General features: G+C 41.3%; 1 protein-coding gene and 1 pseudogene across 2 annotated transcripts in view; both read left to right on the forward strand.

Moving 5' to 3' along the window:
* Nucleotides 1–19,664, forward strand: part of ADAMTS12 (ADAM metallopeptidase with thrombospondin type 1 motif 12) — a 521,425-nt gene that overhangs the window by 49,874 nt on the left and 451,887 nt on the right. The window lies entirely within an intron of this gene.
* On the forward strand, nt 2,495–3,097 carry LOC117356838 (annotated as a pseudogene).

A 19,664-nucleotide genomic window follows, 5' to 3' on the forward strand; every position in this document is an offset into this window, starting at 1 on the left:
TCTCCAACGTCAGAATTGACGTCAGAAAGACTTCTTGTCGGCGGGGGGAGGTAGGATCGTAGCGGTGCTTCTTATAGAATTTGCCCTTCTGATCCTCCAGTGCCCACCACTTTGAATACCAAAGTCACAAAATGGCAGTATGCAATTCCTACATGTTCCCTTCAAAGAAATGTAGTAGATTAGTGAGTCAAGATTTCCCCTATCTAAATCCATGTTGGCTATGTCTCATTAATCCATGCTTATGTAAATATTCTTTAATTTTGCTCTTTATAATAGTCTCTACCATTTTACATCAGACTCACTGGTCTATAATTTCTGGGATCACCTCTGGGACCCTTTTTAAAAATTGGCATTACATTGGCCACCCTCCAGTCTTCTGATACCTTGCAGGATTTTAAAGATAAATTACTAATTACTAACAATGGCTTTGCAAGTTCATTTTTCAATTGTATCAGTACTCTGGGATATATACCAGACAATTTGCTACTCTTCAGTTTGTCAAATTGCCCTATTACATCTTCCAGTTTTATAGAAATTTGTTTCAGTTTCTCTGACTCGTCAGCACGGAATACCATTTCTGGCACTGGTGTCTTCCCTACTTCTTCTTTGGTGAAGTCCGAAGCAAAGAATTCATTTAATCTCTCTACTATGGCCTTGTCTTCCCTGAGTGCCCCTTTTATCCCTCGATCATCTAGCGATCCAAATGATTCTTTTACTGGCTTCTTGTTACTTTATTTGCTAAACATTTTGAAAATAAATTCTCTTGAAATTTTGTCATTATTCCTTATGGTTTTTTTCTGTTAAGTTAACTATTTTAAACCGAGTCGAGCTTTCTTAGAATGATGACTCGGTATATAAAGCCAAGCCTTAGATTAGATTAGAATATACCTAAAAAGGTTTTACTATGTTTTGTTTTTTGCCTCCAATGCAATCTTCTTTTCAAGGTCTCTCTTTGCCCTTCTTATCTGCGCTTTTCATTTGACTTGCCGTTCCTTATGCTGTTTCCTATTATTTTCAGTTGGATCTTTTTCCTCTTTCTGAAGAATTTTATTGTAGCTTTAACGGCCATATTCTATAACGGCACCCTATTTAGCACCACTGTCTAGGGACATCTAAGTTGGGATCGACACTAAACTTAATTTTTTAAAAATTGGCTTAATTCGTGTTTTCAGCCAATCAAAAAAAAAAAAACCAACCCCAAACAATTTAAGAGTTCAGCGCCAAACTCTTGGGATGCCTAGCAATGTCTAAGTGGAGGTGCCATCCAATACCTAGGGATGCCTAACGATGCCTATGTTAAAAAGTAGGCATGGTTGATTTGAGCATTATTAGGCATCCAACATAGATGCCACCAAATTAGTGAAAAGCTGGCCTAATAGCATGGTGCCTATGTCTAGGATGCTTAGTGATGCTTAAATCTGCTTAGGCACCGCTAGGTGTGATTCTATAAATGGAACCTTTATTGATTGACAGCTGCACCGAACAGCGCCTACAATGTAGGCACCGCTCAGTGCCCTTTGTAGAATTTGGCCCTAATAGCTTCCTTCTTCTCACTTGTTAACCGTGCTGGCTGTCATTTTGTTTTCCTTCCTTCTTTTTTAATACATGGAATATAGGTGGTTTGAGCTTCCAGGCGGAATGGGATTATTCATCATGGCCATTTCATCATGGGACATTTTGGCACAGCTGCGATGAAACAGCTGTGATAAATCGTTCCATGTTCCAAAATGGACTTTATTTGAAAGTGTCAAAGTTCCACATCCACATAAAATAAATTCATCCACATAAAAATAGGTTATCCACATAAAAGCCTTAAAGGACCTAGTCCGCTAGGGATATAGGACCCAACACAGTCCGCGTTTCAACAAAAAGTCTTTTTCAGGGGTCCCTGAGGGGTCCTATAAAGGTGAATACGTAGGAAACAAGTGAGACACTGCTTGCATGGTTTTCTCTGGATTTTCTTCTCTGTGGATATTTTGGGGTCAATTCCTTTCATAAATCGTTCCATTACATCTTCTTCACCCAATAATAAGGCAGACTGCACTTATTATTAAAGGGAGGGGCTTTTGGCATCTGAGCCAATCAAGGCCTTAGGTCCCTCCCTGTGCATCACTTGATGCACCGGGGAGGGGAAGGCCCACCAATTTGGACAGGCGGGTTTTGGAGGAGGAGTGACTGAGTATCCCTCCTGTTCCCAACTTCCTTGAAAGATGCAGGGGTTTTCGGGGGACCTCTGGTGGCAGAAGAGAGTGGACATCCCTCCTGCCTTTTTTGTAGGGGAAGGGGGGAGGGGAGGGGCACATGGCAAAGGGGTGGGCCTTTGGTGGCAGGAGAGAGTTGACATCCCTCCTCTTGTTTCACTTCCACAGAGGGGGAGGTGGTCGACATGGCAGAAGGGAGAGGACATCCTTCCTGCCATTTTTTCTCATGCAGAGGGTAGGGTGGGGGGTGGCATGGCAGGAGGGAATGGGCATCCCTTTTGTTGATTTTCACCATGAAGTACATCTTCGGAATCGGCGGCGTTACCAATGATGGGAAGACAACTCTTACCAACAAACTTGTCAATCAGTTACCAAACTGTTGCGTAGTACATCAAGATGATTTCTTTAAGACTCCGGATCAGATAGCAGTTGAAGATGGATTTAAGCAGTATGATGTTATCAATTCACTGGATATGGAAGCTATGATGAGTACCATCGAAGCCTGGATAAAAACCCAGTCAAGTTTGAACATTCACATGGAGTCAATAATACTGATGTTTCGCAACAGTCAGAGAAGGAAGATGAAACTATTCATATTCTTATTGTGGAAGGTTTTCTTCTGTACACTTACAAGCCACTAATTGATATATTCAACCAATGTTACTTTCTTTCTATTCCCTATGAAGAATGCAAAAAGAGAAGAAGTTTTATTTTTTAATATGCTTATTCACAATTATTTCTCAGTTCAAGAAACTACACTGTTCTTTAAACATAAGAAGATAATGGAAGATCTCAGTGTTGATGTGGTGCAATTAGATGGAACAAAATCTAGAGAAGAACTGCTTGATACATTGATTATACGGAGACATCCAGAACTGCTGAACATAAAGATTTAAGTGCTACACTTCAGCTTCTCTTCTTCAAAAAGATGTCTGTCGCAAGTTACAATGTGTTGTTATCTATTTACACTCATCTTTTCAGCTTGTGTCTATGTTTTATGTGCGATCGAAGGCGTCTCTTTTTATTCCTAAGTTTTTTTGTTCAGATAAATGGAATGGCAACTAGATGGCTCTCTACTAAAAAGCACTCCACATCAATAAAGCACCTGTAAAAAATAAATAAATAATAATATACAAAAATAGAAATATGAATTTTCATAGGCCTGCTCAAAGAATTAACTTACATTTTCAAAGACCTTTTCATAAGCCTGCTTTAATCTTTGTTCTAAATCACAGCAAGTTGTTCTCAAAAGACACAACTGAAGAGGTAAAACTTTCCACAGAAGAGGTGCAGCATAAGAAAACACACATATTTTAATTTCTACTTTTTAATTTCTACTAAGCCTTGGTTAAAAAAAAAAATAAAAAAAAAGCATGGGGGGAATTCATCAACGGGTACTAACCAATTTGGTGCATGCTAAATGCTAAGATGCCATTTATATTCCTATAAGATATTACAGAATAAAGCCTTAAAGCATCTTCCCAATGTGAAACATTGAATAGTAAAGAATGGGGCAATTAGATGATAAACACAAAAATTCTTATCAATCTCTAAACAATTTTTACCGTTATAATAACAAATATCATTGTGTATTATCCCATATGCTACTTCTGTATAGATTCTTTTATATATCGTTCTGATTTTTACTTTGAGCAAATGAAACTTGGGGTGGGCATATCATAGTTATACAGATGTCTGTGTTTAAATAAAGAATTACAAAAAAATAATAAAAAATTTTGCTGGCCTCATGCTAATTTTTCAATTAGAAAAGGGATGGTTAACATAGAAACATGATGGCAGATGAAGGCCAAATGGCCCATCTAGTCTGCCCATCCATAGTAACCATTATTTCTTTCTCTATCCAAGAGATCCCACATGCTATAATGCCTTTGTATTGCTCAATGGTGAGACCTCACCTTGAGTATTGTATTCAGTTCTGGTATCCTTATCTCAAAAAAGATATAGCAGCACTGGAAAAAGTTCAAAGAAGAGCAACCAAGATGATAAAGGAGGTGGAACTCCTCTCGTATGAGGAAAGACTAAAAAGGTTAGGGCTTTTCAGCTTGGAAAAGAGATGGCTAAGGGGAGATATGATTGCAGTCTATAAACTCCTGAGTGGTGTAGAACGGGTACAAGTGGATCGATTTTTTACTGCATTGAGATTTACAAAGACTAGAGGACACTCAATGAAGTTACAGAGTAATACTTTTAAAACCAATAGGAGGAGATATTTTTTCACTTAGAGACTAGTTAAGCTCTGGAACACATTGCCAGAGGTTGTGGTAAGAGCGGATAGAGTAGCTGGTTTTTAGAAAGTTTGGACAATTTCCTGGAGGAAAAGTCTATAGTCTGCTGTTGAGACAGGCATGGGATAGTAGCAAGGAATGCTGCTACTATTTAGGTTTTTGCCAGGTAATTATGACTTGGATTGGCCTCCACAAAGACGAGATACTGGCCTAGATGGACCTTTGGCATGATCCAGTAAGGCTATTCTTATGTTTTTATGTTCTTAAATGGCAAGGACCGTATGAGATAATAGAAAAGATGGGGCCCATCAACTACAAAGTGTCCTAACCAGAGAGGGATAGGACCAAGATCTTCCAGGTCAATTTATTAAAAAAATGGGTTCCAGTAACTGTGGTGCTAATCCAGGAGGACAGATTGAACCCAAGGTACTGACACTCCCACAGCAACTACAAGTGCCATTTGGAAATCAGTTTTCAGTCACACAATAAGCTATATAGTAATCCATAGGGCCTCTTCTATCAAACTATGCAAGCAGTTTTTAGCGCAGAAAGCCGTGCTGAATGGCCCGCACTGCTCCCGACGCTCAGAGGAACTCTATGAGCATCGGGAGCAGTGCGGCTCACCGTGTTACAAACTGCTAGCACAGAAGAGGCCCATAGTAAATGACAGCAGATAAAGACCCGAATGGTCCATCTCCTTGGAAACAAAATGGGAGAAGGATCTTAGCACATAGTAACATAGTAGATGGATGTAGCGGTATATAAGAAATAAATTACATTACATTACATGATGGCAGATAAAGACCCGAATGGTCCATCCAGTTTGCCCAACCTGATTCAATTTAAATTTTTTTTAATTTTTTAATTTTTTTTTTTAATTTTTTCTTCTTAGCTATTTCTGGGCAAGAATCCAAAGCTTTACCCGGTACTGTGCTTGGGTTCCAACTGCCGAAATCTCTGTTAAGACTTACTCCAGCCCATCTATACCCTCCCAGCCATTGAAGCCCTCCCCTGCCCATCCTCCACCAAACGGCCATACACAGACACAGACCGTGCAAGTCTGCCCAGTAACTGGCCTAGTTCAATATTTAATATTATTTTCTGATTCTAAACCTTCTGTGTTCATCCCACGCTTCTTTGAACTCAGTCACAGTTTTACTCTCCACCACCTCTCTCGGGAGCGCATTCCAGGCATCCACTATCCTCTCTGTAAAGTAGAATTTCCTAACATTGCCTCTGAATCTACCACCCCTCAACCTTAAATTATGTCCTCTGGTTTTACCATTTTCCTTTCTCTGGAAAATATTTTGTTCTACGTTAATACCCTTCAAGTATTTGAACGTCTGAATCATATCTCCCCTGTCTCTCCTTTCCTCTAGGGCAGGGGTGCCCACACTTTAAGGGCTTGCGAGCTACTTTTATAATGACTAAGTCAAAATGATCTACCAACAATAAAATAAAATAAAAAAAAACACAAAGCACACTGAAAGGCAGAGAAAATGTTAATTATTCATATTCCGGGTTTTTTCAAAGAGGTCACGGCAGATGACTCTATGCAATGTCACCTCAGTAACAAAATACAAAAATAGACAAATACACCCCCTCCCTTTTTACTAAACCACAATAGTAGGTTTTAGCACAGGGAGTTACGCTGAATGCCTCGTGCTGCTCTCAATGCTCATAGGCTCCCTGCGCTAAAAAACGCTATTGCGGTTTAGTAAAAGGGAGCCATAGTGCAAAATATAGACAGCAGATATAAATTCTCAAAACCGACACATTTTGATCACTAAATTGAAAATAAAATCATTTTTCCTACCTTTGCTGTTTGGTGATTTCATGAATCTCTGGTTGCACTTTCTTCTTCTGACTGTGCATCCAATCTTGCTTCTTTTCTTTCAGCCTCCTGTATGTTTCCTCTCCTCCAGACCTCATTCTCTCCCCCAACTTTTTCTTTCTGTCTCCCTGTTCCCCCTTCTTTCTGTCTCCCTGTCTGCCTCCTTTCTTTCTTTCTCCATGCCCTCCCCCAAGCCACTCGGTTTGCTGCCACCGCCATCGGGGAACAGCCCCCAAGCCACCGCCGTCCCAAGCTTTCCCTGCAGAAGCATCGCACTGACCAGCATTCCGCTCCCTGACGTCAATTCTGACGTAGGAGAGGAAGTTCCGGGCCAACAAGACATTTCTCCTCATTCCATCCAGCCTGAGCCCCATCTCTCCTTGATCCAGCATTTCCCTTCTGTGTCTGTCAGAATTACCATTCCACCTATTTTCCAGCATCACCCTTCTTTGTGTCCATCTCACCTATATCCCTATCTCACCACTTTTTCAGAATCTTCATTTGTCTCTGTCCTTGTCTTTACCCCATGTTCACCATTTGCCCTTTCAATGTCTTTATCTCCCCCCCCACGCACACTTTTTCAGCATTACTTCTATGTCTCTATTTCACCTCCTCTTCATGTCCCCTCTGTATCTCTATCCTTATTCAGTAGGTCCTGCTTACTCTTTCTCTTCTTTGTGTCACTATCTCCATTTTCAGCTTTCCCCCCTTTTCCTTTGTTAATGCACCCTGTAGCCAGAATCTTTCCAACCAGAATTTTTCCACCCTCCCCCCACTCCGGCCCAGCCCAGTATGAAATATTTCCTTTTGTTTCCCTCCCCTCTCTCTTTCTCTCTCTCTTCTGCTCCCTCACCCACGAGTCCTGCATCTGGCCCTCTCCCTTCTACCTGCACCTGGCAAAACCCCCCTGCTCCGCGGCTCTCTTAAGCAATTCATCAGCAGCGGTGATCAAGACAAGCTGCCGACATCGAGGCCTTCCCTCTACGAGTTCCGCCTTTGTGGAAAAAGGAAGTTGAAACAAGCGGGACTCGCAGAGGGTAGGCCCTCGACGTCAGAAGCTTGTGTCGATCGCTGCTGCTGAGTTGCCGAAGAGAGCCGCGGAGCAGGGGGTGTGGCCAGAAGCAGGTAGAAGGGAGAGGGCTGCTGGAAGAGGTAGAAGTTCCGGAGTATGACACCGACACGGGCCAGGATGATTTCTTTTTCAGGCTGTTGCTGCTGCTGCCGCCACGCCCCCCCCTCCCCGAAATGACAAAAACAGCCTAATGCCCGGCGTCGGCGTCTTTGACGTCGGGGAGAGGAAGGCTGATAGGCCCGGTAGATCGGGACGGCAACACGAGTCTATCACAGAGCCCGGGATGGGCTCTGCGATCGACTCACGTTGCCTTCCTGAGCTACTGGTCGATCGCGATCGACGCGTTGGGCACCCCTGCTCTAGGGTATACATATTCAGGGCTTCCAGTCTCTCCTCATACGTCTTCTGGCGCAAGCCTCCTATCATTTTCGTCGCCCTCCTCTGGACCGCCTCAAGTCTTCTTACGTACTTCGCCAGATACAGTCTCCAAAACTGAACACAATACTCCAAGTGGGACCTTACCAATTACCTGTACAGGGGCGTCCACACCTTCTTCCTTCTACTGACTACGCCTCTCTTTATACAGCCCAGCATCCTTCTGGCAGCAGCCACTGCCTTGTCACACTGTTTTTTCGCCTTTAGATCTTCGGACACTATAACCCCAAGGTCCCTCTCCCCGTCCGTGCATATCAGCTTCTCTCCTCCCAGCATATAAGGTTCCTTCCTATTATTAATCCCCAAATGCATTACTCTGCATTTCTTTGCATTGAATTTTAGTTGCCAGGCATTAGACCATTCCTCTAACTTTTGCAGATCCTTTTTCATATTTTCCACTCCCTCTTCGGTGTCTACTCTGTTACAAATCTTGGTATCATCTGCAAAAAGGCACACTTTTCCTTCTAACCCTTTAGCAATGTCACTGACAAACATATTGAACAGGATTGGCCCCAGCACCGAACCCTGAGGGACTCCACTAGTCACCTTTCCTTCCTTCGAGCGACTTCCATTAACCACCACCCTCTGGCGTCTGTCCGACAGCCAGTTTCTGACCCAGTTCACCACTTTGGGTCCTAACTTCAGCCCTTCAAGTTTGTTCAACAGCCTCCTAAGAGGAACTGTATCAAAGGCTTTGCTGAAATCCAAGTAAATTACATCTAGCATATGTCCTCGATCCAGCTCTCTGGTCACCCAATCAAAAAATTCAATCAGGTTCATTTGGCACGATTTACCTTTTGTAAAGCCATGTTGCCTCGGATCCTGTAACCCATTAGATTCAAGGAAGTACACTATCCTTTCTTTCAGCAACACTTCCATTATTTTTCCAACAACTGAAGTGAGGCTCACCGGCCTGTAGTTTCCTGCTTCATCCCTGTGACCACTTTTATGAATAGGGACCACATCCGCTCTCCTCCAATCCCCAGGAATCACTCCCTTCTCCAGAGATTTGTTGAACAAGTCTTTAATAGGACTCGCCAGAACCTCTCTGAGCTCCCTTAGTATCCTGGAATGGATCCCGTCTGGTCCCATCGCTTTGTCCACCTTCAGTTTTTCAAGTTGCTCATAAACACCCTCCTCCGTGAACGGCGCAGAATCTACTCCATTTTCTCGTGTAACTTTGCCAGACAATCTCTGTCCTTCTCCAGGATTTTCTTCTGTGAACACAGAACAGAAGTATTTGTTTAGCACATTTGCTTTCTCCTCATCACTCTCCACATATTTGTTCCCAGCATCTTTTAGCCTAGCAATTCCATTTTTTATCTTCCTCCTTTCACTAATATATCTGAAAAATTTTTTATCTCCTTTTTTACATTTTTAGCCATTTGTTCTTCCGCCTGTGCCTTCGCCAAACGTATCTCTCTCTTGGCTTCTTTCAGTTTCACCCTGTAGTCCTTTCTGCTCTCCTCTTCTTGGTTTTTTTTATATTTCATGAACGCTAACTCTTTCGCATTTATTTTCTCAGCCACTAGGTTGGAGAACCATATCGGCTTCCTTTTTCTCTTGTTTTTATTGATTTTCTTCACATAAAGGTCTGTAGCCATTTTTATCGCTCCTTTCAGCTTAGGCCACTGTCTTTCCACTTCTCTTATGTCCTCCCATCCTAACAGCTCTTTCTTCAGGTACTTTCCCATTGCATTAAAGTCCGTACGTTTGAAATCTAGGACTTTAAGTATCGTGCGGCCGCTCTCCACTTTAGCCGTTATATCAAACCAAACCGTTTGATGATCGCTACTTCCCAGGTGAGCATCCACTCGAACATTAGAGATACTCTCTCCATTTGTGAGGACCAGATCCAATATCGCTTTTTCCCTTGTAGGTTCCGTCACCATTTGTCTGAGCAGAGCCTCTTGAAAGGCATCCACAATTTCCCTACTTCTTTCCGATTCCACAGACGGAACATTCCAGTCCGCATCTGGCAGGTTGAAATCTCCCAACAGCAGAACCTCCTCTTTCCTTCCAAACTTTTGGATATCCACAATCAGATCCTTATCAATTTGCTGCGATTGAGTCGGAGGTCTGTAGACTACACCCACGTAGATAGAAGTTCCATCTTCTCTTTTCAGAGCAATCCATATCGCTTCTTCCTCTCCCCAGGTCCCTTGCATTTCGGTCGCTTGGATATTGATCTTTACATAGAGAGCTACTTCTCCACCTTTATGACCATCTCTGTCCTTCCTAAAAAGATTATATCCCGGTATGTTTGCATCCCATCCATGTAATTCACTGAACCATGTCTCTGTGATAGCAACAATATCTAGATCTGCCTCTAACATCAGGGCTTGCAGATCATGAACTTTGTTGCTTAGACTGCGAGCATTTGTGGTCATCGCTTTCCAGCTATTTTTCAGCGATAATCTCCTTTTTCGTATGGATTTTTGTGTCGTTTCACTTTCCGTTGCAATACTAAGAAATGAGTTGCTGATATTGCTTATGTTGCAGCCTTTACTACTATCACTTCTTTACTACATCTTTTCTTTTGCCGGGGGTGGTCTCTATAATTGTCCTTCGTACATACACCTTCTAGTTTAAATGCCTAGAAAAATATTGTCTAAATTTCTCTGCAAGGTTTTTTTTTCCTGCTGTAGTAATATGTAGCCCATCAGTGCAATATAGCTTCTTGTCCTTCCATGTATTTCCCCATCCTCCTATGTACCTGAAGCCTTCTTGATGACACCAGGCTCTGAGCCATCTATTAAAGTCCTCTGTGTTTTTCACTCTTTGCTCTCCCTTTCCATATGCAGGCAGTATTTCAGAAAAAGCTAAAGTCTTTACAAAAGGTTTCAAGCCCTCACCAAGCTCCCGAAAAGCTTTCTGTGCTGCAAGTGTGGAGTTATTGGCCAGGTCATTTGTTCCCAGATGGATAATAATAATAATAATAACAGCTTATATACCGCAATACCGTGAAGTTCTATGCGGATAACAACATCAGTGTTAAAATCCTTAGTTTCTTTCTTAATTATAGTCAGTATTTGCCTGGAACTCCTGGTAGCTGAGGATCCTGGAAGACATTTCACTATTTTGGTCTCCTCGCCCTGTGTTCCAAGGTTAATGCCTCTAATGATGGAATCCCCCAACAGTAATAGTTTTCTGTTTTTGGCTTTTTTATTTGTACTTAGGGTGCGCTTGTTCTCTTGAGTTACCTTCATTGGTTCCAGTCCCACCTCCCTTCTGTTTTCTTGAGTATCGCAGTGCACTAGTGGAGTGAAGGAATTCTGTAGAGGTAATATTAGTGAAGGTGGATGTTTCTGTGTTACATGTCGCAGTCTTCCTGAGCCTACTGTGACCCATTTATTCCTGGGCTGTTTTATTCTTTGAGATAGAGGTGGTAAGTTGGTATGATTTTGTGGAGTAATGGAAGCTGCTTTAATTGTATTCAATTCCTGTTTAAGTTTGCAGAGCTCCTCCTTAATACTGGCAAGTTGAAGACAGATGGGGCAAGCCTTAAGCCTCCAAATAGTATGTCTTGGAATTAAAGCACCACAGTGATTGCATAGAATAAAGGTCATCTTGATTGGTTGTGAAGTGACTTGCTTTGAGTAGTCCTGATTATATGGGTCTCTATATATGAATAATATAGTCCTGGGGTTGGTGGGTTATAAATCTTACCCTTATTCCTATGAAGGGAAAGGGAAAGAGGAAATAAGATTTAACAGAGGAAAGAGAAAGGTTTATTTTTTTTGTGCTTTTTTTTTTTTTTTTAGTAAGAAACAGGGATGAAAAGAGAAATTAAGCAGATATAATGCTGAAAACCAGTGAAAAGAGCAGAATATGAAATGCAGAGCAACTTATCTTATTTAAGTTCCAGGGCAGCCTTGTTCACAGCAATGTCCCAAAGATAATGCAATTAACCTTAGAAGTAAAACAGAGCCCCTCCCTTCTCCACCTAATCAGCAGAAAACAATGGCTGAATACTAGTAAGACAGAAATATAGGCTCTATACCACCTAAAACACAGTATTTTAAACAAAAATGCAGGTTCTATCAGTGCTACCCTAAAAGATAGGATTTATAACAGGATTTTCCCTACTTTAGTCACCCTGAGCCACAGGCACCAGGATTTAATTAGAGTTAACAAAGTCTTACCCTTTTTCCTATGAAGAGGAAGAGGAAATAAGATTTAACAGAGGAAAGAGAAGGGTTTATTTTTTTGTGCTTTTTTTTTTTTTTTTTTTAGTAAGAAACAGGGATGAGAAGAGAAATTAAGCAGATATAATGCTGAAAACCAGTGAAAAGAGCAGAATATGAAATGCAGAGCAACTTATCTTATTGAAGTTCCAGGGCAGCCTTGTTCACATCTGGCCCTATGTCTGATCTGATCACAAATGATTTTGCACAGCCACAGAACAGGATATATTCTTGACATGAACACCAATGAAAATTTGCATTTTCCATTCATTTTGATGGCTTTTAAAACTTATGAGCATTCATTAAAAACATATTTTACAAAGAAATCATGCCTTTAACTAACGGCTTTTTTTTCTGTCCTGCTTTGCATTTTGAATCAGTTAGTAAATCAAAGCCTAGTTTTCAAGAGGAAGTGTCCTCTTATTAATTAAAAAGCTGTAAATATTTTTTTGTTTGCCTGTTTGGCTTGTATAACTTTGTCTGTATCCCAGGTGATTCTCAGATATTTTGCAATGCAACAATTCCAATGATCTTCCCAAAGATACTGATGAACGAAGCTGCATAAAGCAGTTGTGATAGCTATAAATCATGGTGAACTGATCAAATTCAATGGAAAACATACCTGGACATTTTTTCAGATTCTCCCATGAGCAGGAGGTTTCATTTTTTTGACTCAATATAACACTGCATCCCACCAGTAACAAAAGTGCAATCCGGTCATGAGTGTTATTAAAAATTTGATTAAACACTTATATAATTTCTAAGCGATTTACATTAAAAATATTAAAATAGTAATTTACAAAGAAAACATATAAACAATACTAATATTGATACTGACTTACAAGAAACAAAAGGAAAGAAAGGGAAAAACTATAATTTTTAAAAGCAAAGAAACATTCAAGGTAAACACATTAAGGGTGAGATTTTTTTTTTTTTTTTGCCTTATAAGGCTAGTTTCTGGTATTTGAAGAATCTATCTGAATATCCCTGTTATTAAATAATTTCAACTGTTTCTGAACTTAATGCTAAAAAGCATCATCCTATATAATAAAAAGCTAGCCGCGCATGCGCACTCCTATTTGCGTGTTCCGTGCGCTGTAGGTCTGTGGCCGAAGGAGTGCGCATGCGCGTTTATACGTCACCAGCCGATCGCCTCCACAAGCCGGACCGCAGCCAGCCACCGATCTCCATTCCTCCTGCACCATGGCACGCCAGGCATGTCCCTGCCTCCCCCGCCGCCGGCCTCGGGCTCCTGGGGGCCGGCGGCGCAAGCCACCCGGCCGGTGCTGAGGCCCCGCCTCCCTGCTTCCGCCCTACACAGCGCCGCCAGACCCGGACAGCTTCCCACAAGGAAATAACAAAACGGCCCTACACTCACAGACTCGCGAGCAGGGTTGCCATGGAAACCCAGCCGGAATAACATGCAGTCGCAAGGGTCAGTGAGAGGGGATCAGGAGCTAAAGAGAGATTGAAAAAACAAACAAACAACAGTGGACAAGGAGAGACAGACACACAGACAGTCACAGAAGGACAGGGGGCTAAAGAGACAGATTGAAAAAATAACAAAACACAGAGGACAAGGAGAGAGAGACACACAGACACTCACAGAAGGACAGGGGGCTAAAGAGACAGACTGAAAAAATAACAAAACACAGAGGACAAGGAGAGAGAGAGACACAGGAAAAAAATGAGTAACAGACATACAGCAGCCAAGGAGACAGACAACAAAAAAAAAATACAGACATACTTACATACAGCGTCCAAGTAGACAGACAGAGAGACAGTGGGCAAGGAGACAGCAAAAAAAAAATACAAACAGCCAAGGAGACAAACAGAAAAAATAAGAAATACAATGCCCAAGGATAAATTCAGGAAAAAAAGACATACAGAAATACAGTGACCAAGGAGTTAGACTGCAAAAAAGACATACAGACATACAGCAGCCAATGATACAGACAGACTGACAGCGACCAAGTAGACAATCAGCAAAAAAACACAAACAAACACAGAAAGCAAAAAAAAGAGAAACATACAGCGGCCAAAGAGACAGGCATGCAACAAATAGGAAAAATATAAAAACTTTTAATAAATCAACCATACGTGAAGAAGGAATAAAAAAAAAAAAAGGAAGAGACACCTACAGGGAAACACAGGATCAAGAGCATACAGAGAAAACAGAAGTTTGCAGGAATCAGGAACATATAGAGAAAGGAGAGCAGACCCCTGCAAGAAGAGAAAAATAGCAAAGAGACTGGGGATGAGAAAGAGAGCAGAGATGCTTGCAGGGAGAAAAAGCTAAGCAGTAATGTTACAGCTTGAGAGTGCAGAGTGAGGAAGAAAGCAGAGACAGCGCTACACAGGGAAATGGAGGGAGGAAAGAGACAGAAAGAAAAATACAGACAGACATAAATTCTAGCACCCGTTAATGTAACGGGCTTAACGACTAGTTAAATATAAATGTTTTGAGAGCGGTTTTAAATTTATCTAATTGTCTTTCTTCCCTCATGAAAGACGGAAGTCGATTCCAAATTTGTGGAGCTGTTATAGGAAAAATCTCTGTTCTTCTCGTATTTATGATTTTCAATGATGGAATTGTCAAAAGATTTTGTTCTGCTGATCTAAGTGTTCGTGAAGGAACATAGGGCAATAGGAGTCTGTCAAGGAAGATAGGTTGTTGTGTTTGCCGAATTTTAAATGTCAGGAGTGCTAATTTATAAGTTATCCTGTGTGGAATTGGTAGCCAATGGGCACTTTTTAGAAGGGATGTGACATGATCAAACTTTTTTGAATTGGTAATAATTTTTATTGCCGTGTTCTGAATAATTTGTAAACGTCGTATTTCCTTTTGAGGCAAGTTATTGTATAAAGCATTACAGTAATCCAATTTAGAAATAATCAGAGAGTGTATGAAGACCAAGAGGCAGCTCTGTTTTTCTCTGCTTTAAAACTAAGGGCTCCTTTTACTAAGGTGCGCTAGCGTTTTTAGCGCACGCTAAAGATTAGTGCATGCTAAACGAAAAATACTAACGCAAGCTCTATGGAGGCATTAGCGTTTAGTGTTCGTGGCATTGTAGCTAAAACCTTAGTAAAAGGAGCCCTAAGTATCTAAAGCCACAAACCTAAATGAAGAGAGAAGCAACCCGGTCTAAACCAAAAATCTACTCTCTCATTAGGCTTTAATTCTGGCTCTATGTGTTATACAGTGGGTGTTGTGCCGTCATTTGGTCAGAATTAAAGCCTAACGTGAGAGCAGGTTTGTGGTTTAAACCTGTGTTCTTCAACTGCCGGTCCATGGACCAGTGCCGGTCCACAGAAATTTCCTGCCGGTCCACAGGGCCGGCATGTGCATCAGTCCCAAAACAGTGTTCATCAACTGCTGGTTTGCGGTGCGACTGATGCGGCGTTATCTTTGGGCCGGCTCCCTCTTCCTCACTGACTCAGTGCACAAAGCCACGGGCAGCGGCTTCCTACGCACGTCCTGCGCCTGTTGCAACATCAGAGGGAAGGCTTCCAGATGGCCCACAACTTAGCTCAGTGTTCTTCAACCGCCGGTCCGCAGACTGATGCCGGTCCACCAAATAATTCTTTTATTTCTGCCGGTCCATAGGTGTAAAAAGGTTGAAGAACACTGGTTTAAACTAAGTATCAGCATCAATTTCATTTTTTACAGGGGGAAAAACTCATTAAAATTGCATATGCCTCTGATAAGATGAATAGAGACACCATGTAGTGAGTAATTTTACCTTCTGCTCATCTGAGAACTCTGTGCAATACAAACCTATTTTTAAATTGATCTTATACCAAAATGCTTTCATCAATCATATAACACAGCTGGAATAACACTGGAAAAAAAATCACATGTAGATGTGAAGCTTGCTTCTATACTAAGCATTTTGCTGTTCCTCAACTCAAGTGTGGTAAGTTTTTGCACCTTTTTTTTTGCTGTTAAAATGCAATAACATATGCAATTACTACACAGCCTTTGAACTTACCATGCTCTCTGCCTCTCCACCCTGAAAACTGCCCCACCCCAACAAATCTTTCCTTATAGCTCAAAAACCTCCCCACCACCCCAGTCTTCCACCTTGACCTAAAAACTACTTCCCACAATTGTGCCGCCAATTCGTAACTGTCCCTTCCAAAAGGGAAAGGGACTTGTATACTGCTTTTGGTAGTTTTAAAACCCACTCAAAGCAGTTTACATACAGGTACTTCAAGCATTTTCCCTATCTGTCCCGGTGGGTTTTACAGTCTATCTAGGTAGGGAGAATTAGAGGGCACTCTCTAAAATTAAAAGGTGATAGATTCCGTACGAATATAAGGAAGTTCTTCACCCGGAGAGTGGTAGAAAACTGGAACGCTCTTCTGGAGTCTGTCATAGGGGAAAACACTCTCCATGTATTCAAGACAAAGATAGATAAGTTCCTGCTGAACCAGAACGTATGCAGGTAGGGCTAGTCTCAGTTAGGGCGCTGGTCTTTGACCAGAGGGCCACCGCGAGAGCAGACTTCTGGGCACGATGGACCATGGGTCTGACCCAGCAGCGGCAATTCTAATGTACCTGGGGCAGTGGAGGATTAAGTGACTTGCCCAGGGTCACAGGGAGCAGCGTGGGGTTTGAACCCACATCCTCAGGCTGTAGCTCTAGCTACTACACCTGGCTGCCTGACCCCTGGGGATAATACTGTGAGGGGTTGCTGGTGTCATTTTGACATTAGGACTTCAACAGAGCAGGAGTGACCGGGGCTCCCTCGTGCTCTCAACTAGACGCCAGGGATCTCCAAAACTATCCCTTTGCAACTGAACCAGAATGCTGAAATTGGCCCATCCTCACCCAACTGCCTCTCAGCCCAATTATTCCACAATCCTCAACTACCCATAACCACAAAACTACATCTATACAACTACCCCATCACTCCACAAACTGCCCTATTCCCATAAACGAATCCCGCAACTGATCCCTGGAAAAGACTGTTATTTGCCACGCAAGAAAAAGAGAAAAAGATATTTTTATGGCTGAAGGTAAAATGGCTCTAGCGTGAAGAAAAGACTCATGTAGGGGCATGCTAAGACCACTTTTTATAATGGTGATTGAAATAATTTCTTAAAAGGGGCTGTGCAACAATTTTTCAATAAGCCACCTTGGCACCAACAGCAATGTAAAAATTAAATTTTTTTTTAAAAACCCAAAAAACAGAAATTATCAAAAGTTGTAATTCAGTATAATGATTGGATAGATTTTAGTAAACCAAGTTGGGAAATCTGCAAAAAATCTCACACGGGGACATAAATGCTAAAATATAATCTTCATGTTTTGGTTGGTTGGTTGGTTGATTTATTTATAATCAGCCTTTCACAAAACAGAGCACAACATAGCATACATAGTAAAATCAACATACAACAATTAAAAGTTCCACATAGTAATAGGACATAAAAATAAAAACATAACAACAAATTTGATACAGACATCAATCTTTCCTTACCAAAGCCTACCACACTGATCATATAGTGAAACAACTCCACTCCAACTGCCCAATCAGCTCAAATATTTCATAATACAGAACAGGTGGCGTTTCGACAGTTTCTTAAAAGCACCCAAATTTCTCTGCTGCTTGATGTAAGATGGGAGCTTATTCCATTCTTCAAGTCCTAAACATGAAAAAGCTTGGCATTTCCTCTAAGGGCTGTAGAATTTCCCCTGTAGCCTTTGGAAATCTCTCCCCTTGAGATGCTGAGGGTTTGTTCTCTATTTTGGCGGCTGCTGCTTCTATCCTTCCTCCCATTGCTGCCCCTAATGGGGCATAGGGAATAAGGAGTTTGTCGAGAAAGGCTGGAGAATTTGTTTGTTTAATCTTAAAGACAAATAGGAGAATTTTCTATGTTGTTCGATGTGATATGGGGAGCCAGTGTGCTTCGCAGAGTAAAGGAGTGACGTGATCATATTTTCTTGCCCTAAGTATGAGTTTGATGGCCATATTTTGAATGAGCTGATGCCGTGATATAAAGAATTACAGTAGTCAATTTGCGAAATGACCAGTGAGTGAATCAGAATTTGAATAGAAGAGGGGTCAAGGAGCGATGTAATTGAGCAAATTAATCTGAGTTTATAGAAACATTGTTGGGTTATCGCACTAATTTAATCATGATAATTGAGGTCTGTGTCGAGGATGACCCCCAAGAGTTTGATTTTAGTATCGGTTTGAATGGGGCTGGAGTCTGTTCAATACAATAGCTCTGCTCAGATTTTCTTTGTCAGAGGCAGGGAATAAGATAACCCTTGTTTTTGCTACATTTAGATAAAGTTTATTGTGGATCAGCCAAGACCTAATTTTGTCAAGTTTTGTGTTTATTTCCTGGATATCATCTGTGATTGTTGGGTTGATAGGGGTGGAGTAATTGGATGTTGTCAGCATATGTGTAGACGGTAAATCCAATTGAATGTGCCAGAGTTAGTAGGGGATTTAAGAATATGTTAAAGAACAGGGGGAAAGAATAGAACTCTGTGGGACTCCGTATGTTTGTGAGATGGGAGCAGAAGTGGAATTGTTGAAATTGACTTTGAAGTTTTGATCAGAGAAGTAGAAGGAGAACCAGTCTAGTACAGAGCCAGCGATTCCATTACTTTGTTACAGTATCCAGGGATATTTTAGGCCTCTGAATGCTGCTGTGCACCCCAGAACTGGTGAGATCGAAGAAGCAACGGCTTAGTGAGTAACATCATTTTATATGATTATGGACACAAAAGTGAAATACCATTCATTAAATTATTTTATAGAAGTGTGAAAGGCAAATGAAAGTCTGGGAGCCCTGAAGAAATGGCTAGCACCCGTGAAACGTTGGCTGCTTGTGGGACATCATAAAAATCTAGCAACACACCAATCAGAACTGTTGTTTAAAATCTCAGTTCCTATTAAGAACCTTAGTGACATAGGGTCATTCTAAAGGGAAGTTTTTTGAGCCAATGATGTGGGCGGAGATGGTTTGAGCTTTAAACTCTACCAGATGAGACCTGAGGCTTTATCTTCCATTAGATTTGACCTTTCAGCTAATAAAGTGGAGAATCTGTTAATTATTTATGATATTTAATCCCACTTTCACCTAATGGATATTTATTAGTCTACTTCTCAATCACAGCATGTTGTTGAAAATGCCCGTCTTAAACGGTAGTAAATTTTTAGTATTTCACACTGTTTCACTTATCTTTTACTCCATTGCTGGGTTCTGACATGTTTTGTCAAAGCTGCTTCAGAAAACCCAAATCCCGAACAATTCTTCAACCCCCTCCTCCCCCAGTTTCACTCTTAGAAAGTTTGCAGCTGTTCGGGATTTGGGTTTTCAGCACAGTGAGCTACTGCATTATTGGGCCATTTTATTAAGCTGCACTAGTAAATGGGCTTAACACACCCTTTTCCAGGTGCTAAGCCCATTTTTAGCAAGGCCATAAAAAAGCCTTTTTTCTAATTGTTGAATTACTGTTACCATTAATACACATCAAATATATAAACCACCATTAGTCAAAATAATACAGTCTTTTATAGATAAGGGAACAAGCCTCAGATCATGGAGTTGCACCCATTTCGGGTTTTCTCAAAGAGACAAGCCAAATTGTTCTCTTACTCCTGCTTACATCACCGGCTTGAGCCTTGAACCCATCCTACCTACCTTTTAAACTCAATTAATACTTCAATA

Source organism: Geotrypetes seraphini, chromosome 1 (assembly GCF_902459505.1).
Source record: "Geotrypetes seraphini chromosome 1, aGeoSer1.1, whole genome shotgun sequence".
NCBI classification, from domain to species: domain Eukaryota; kingdom Metazoa; phylum Chordata; class Amphibia; order Gymnophiona; family Dermophiidae; genus Geotrypetes; species Geotrypetes seraphini.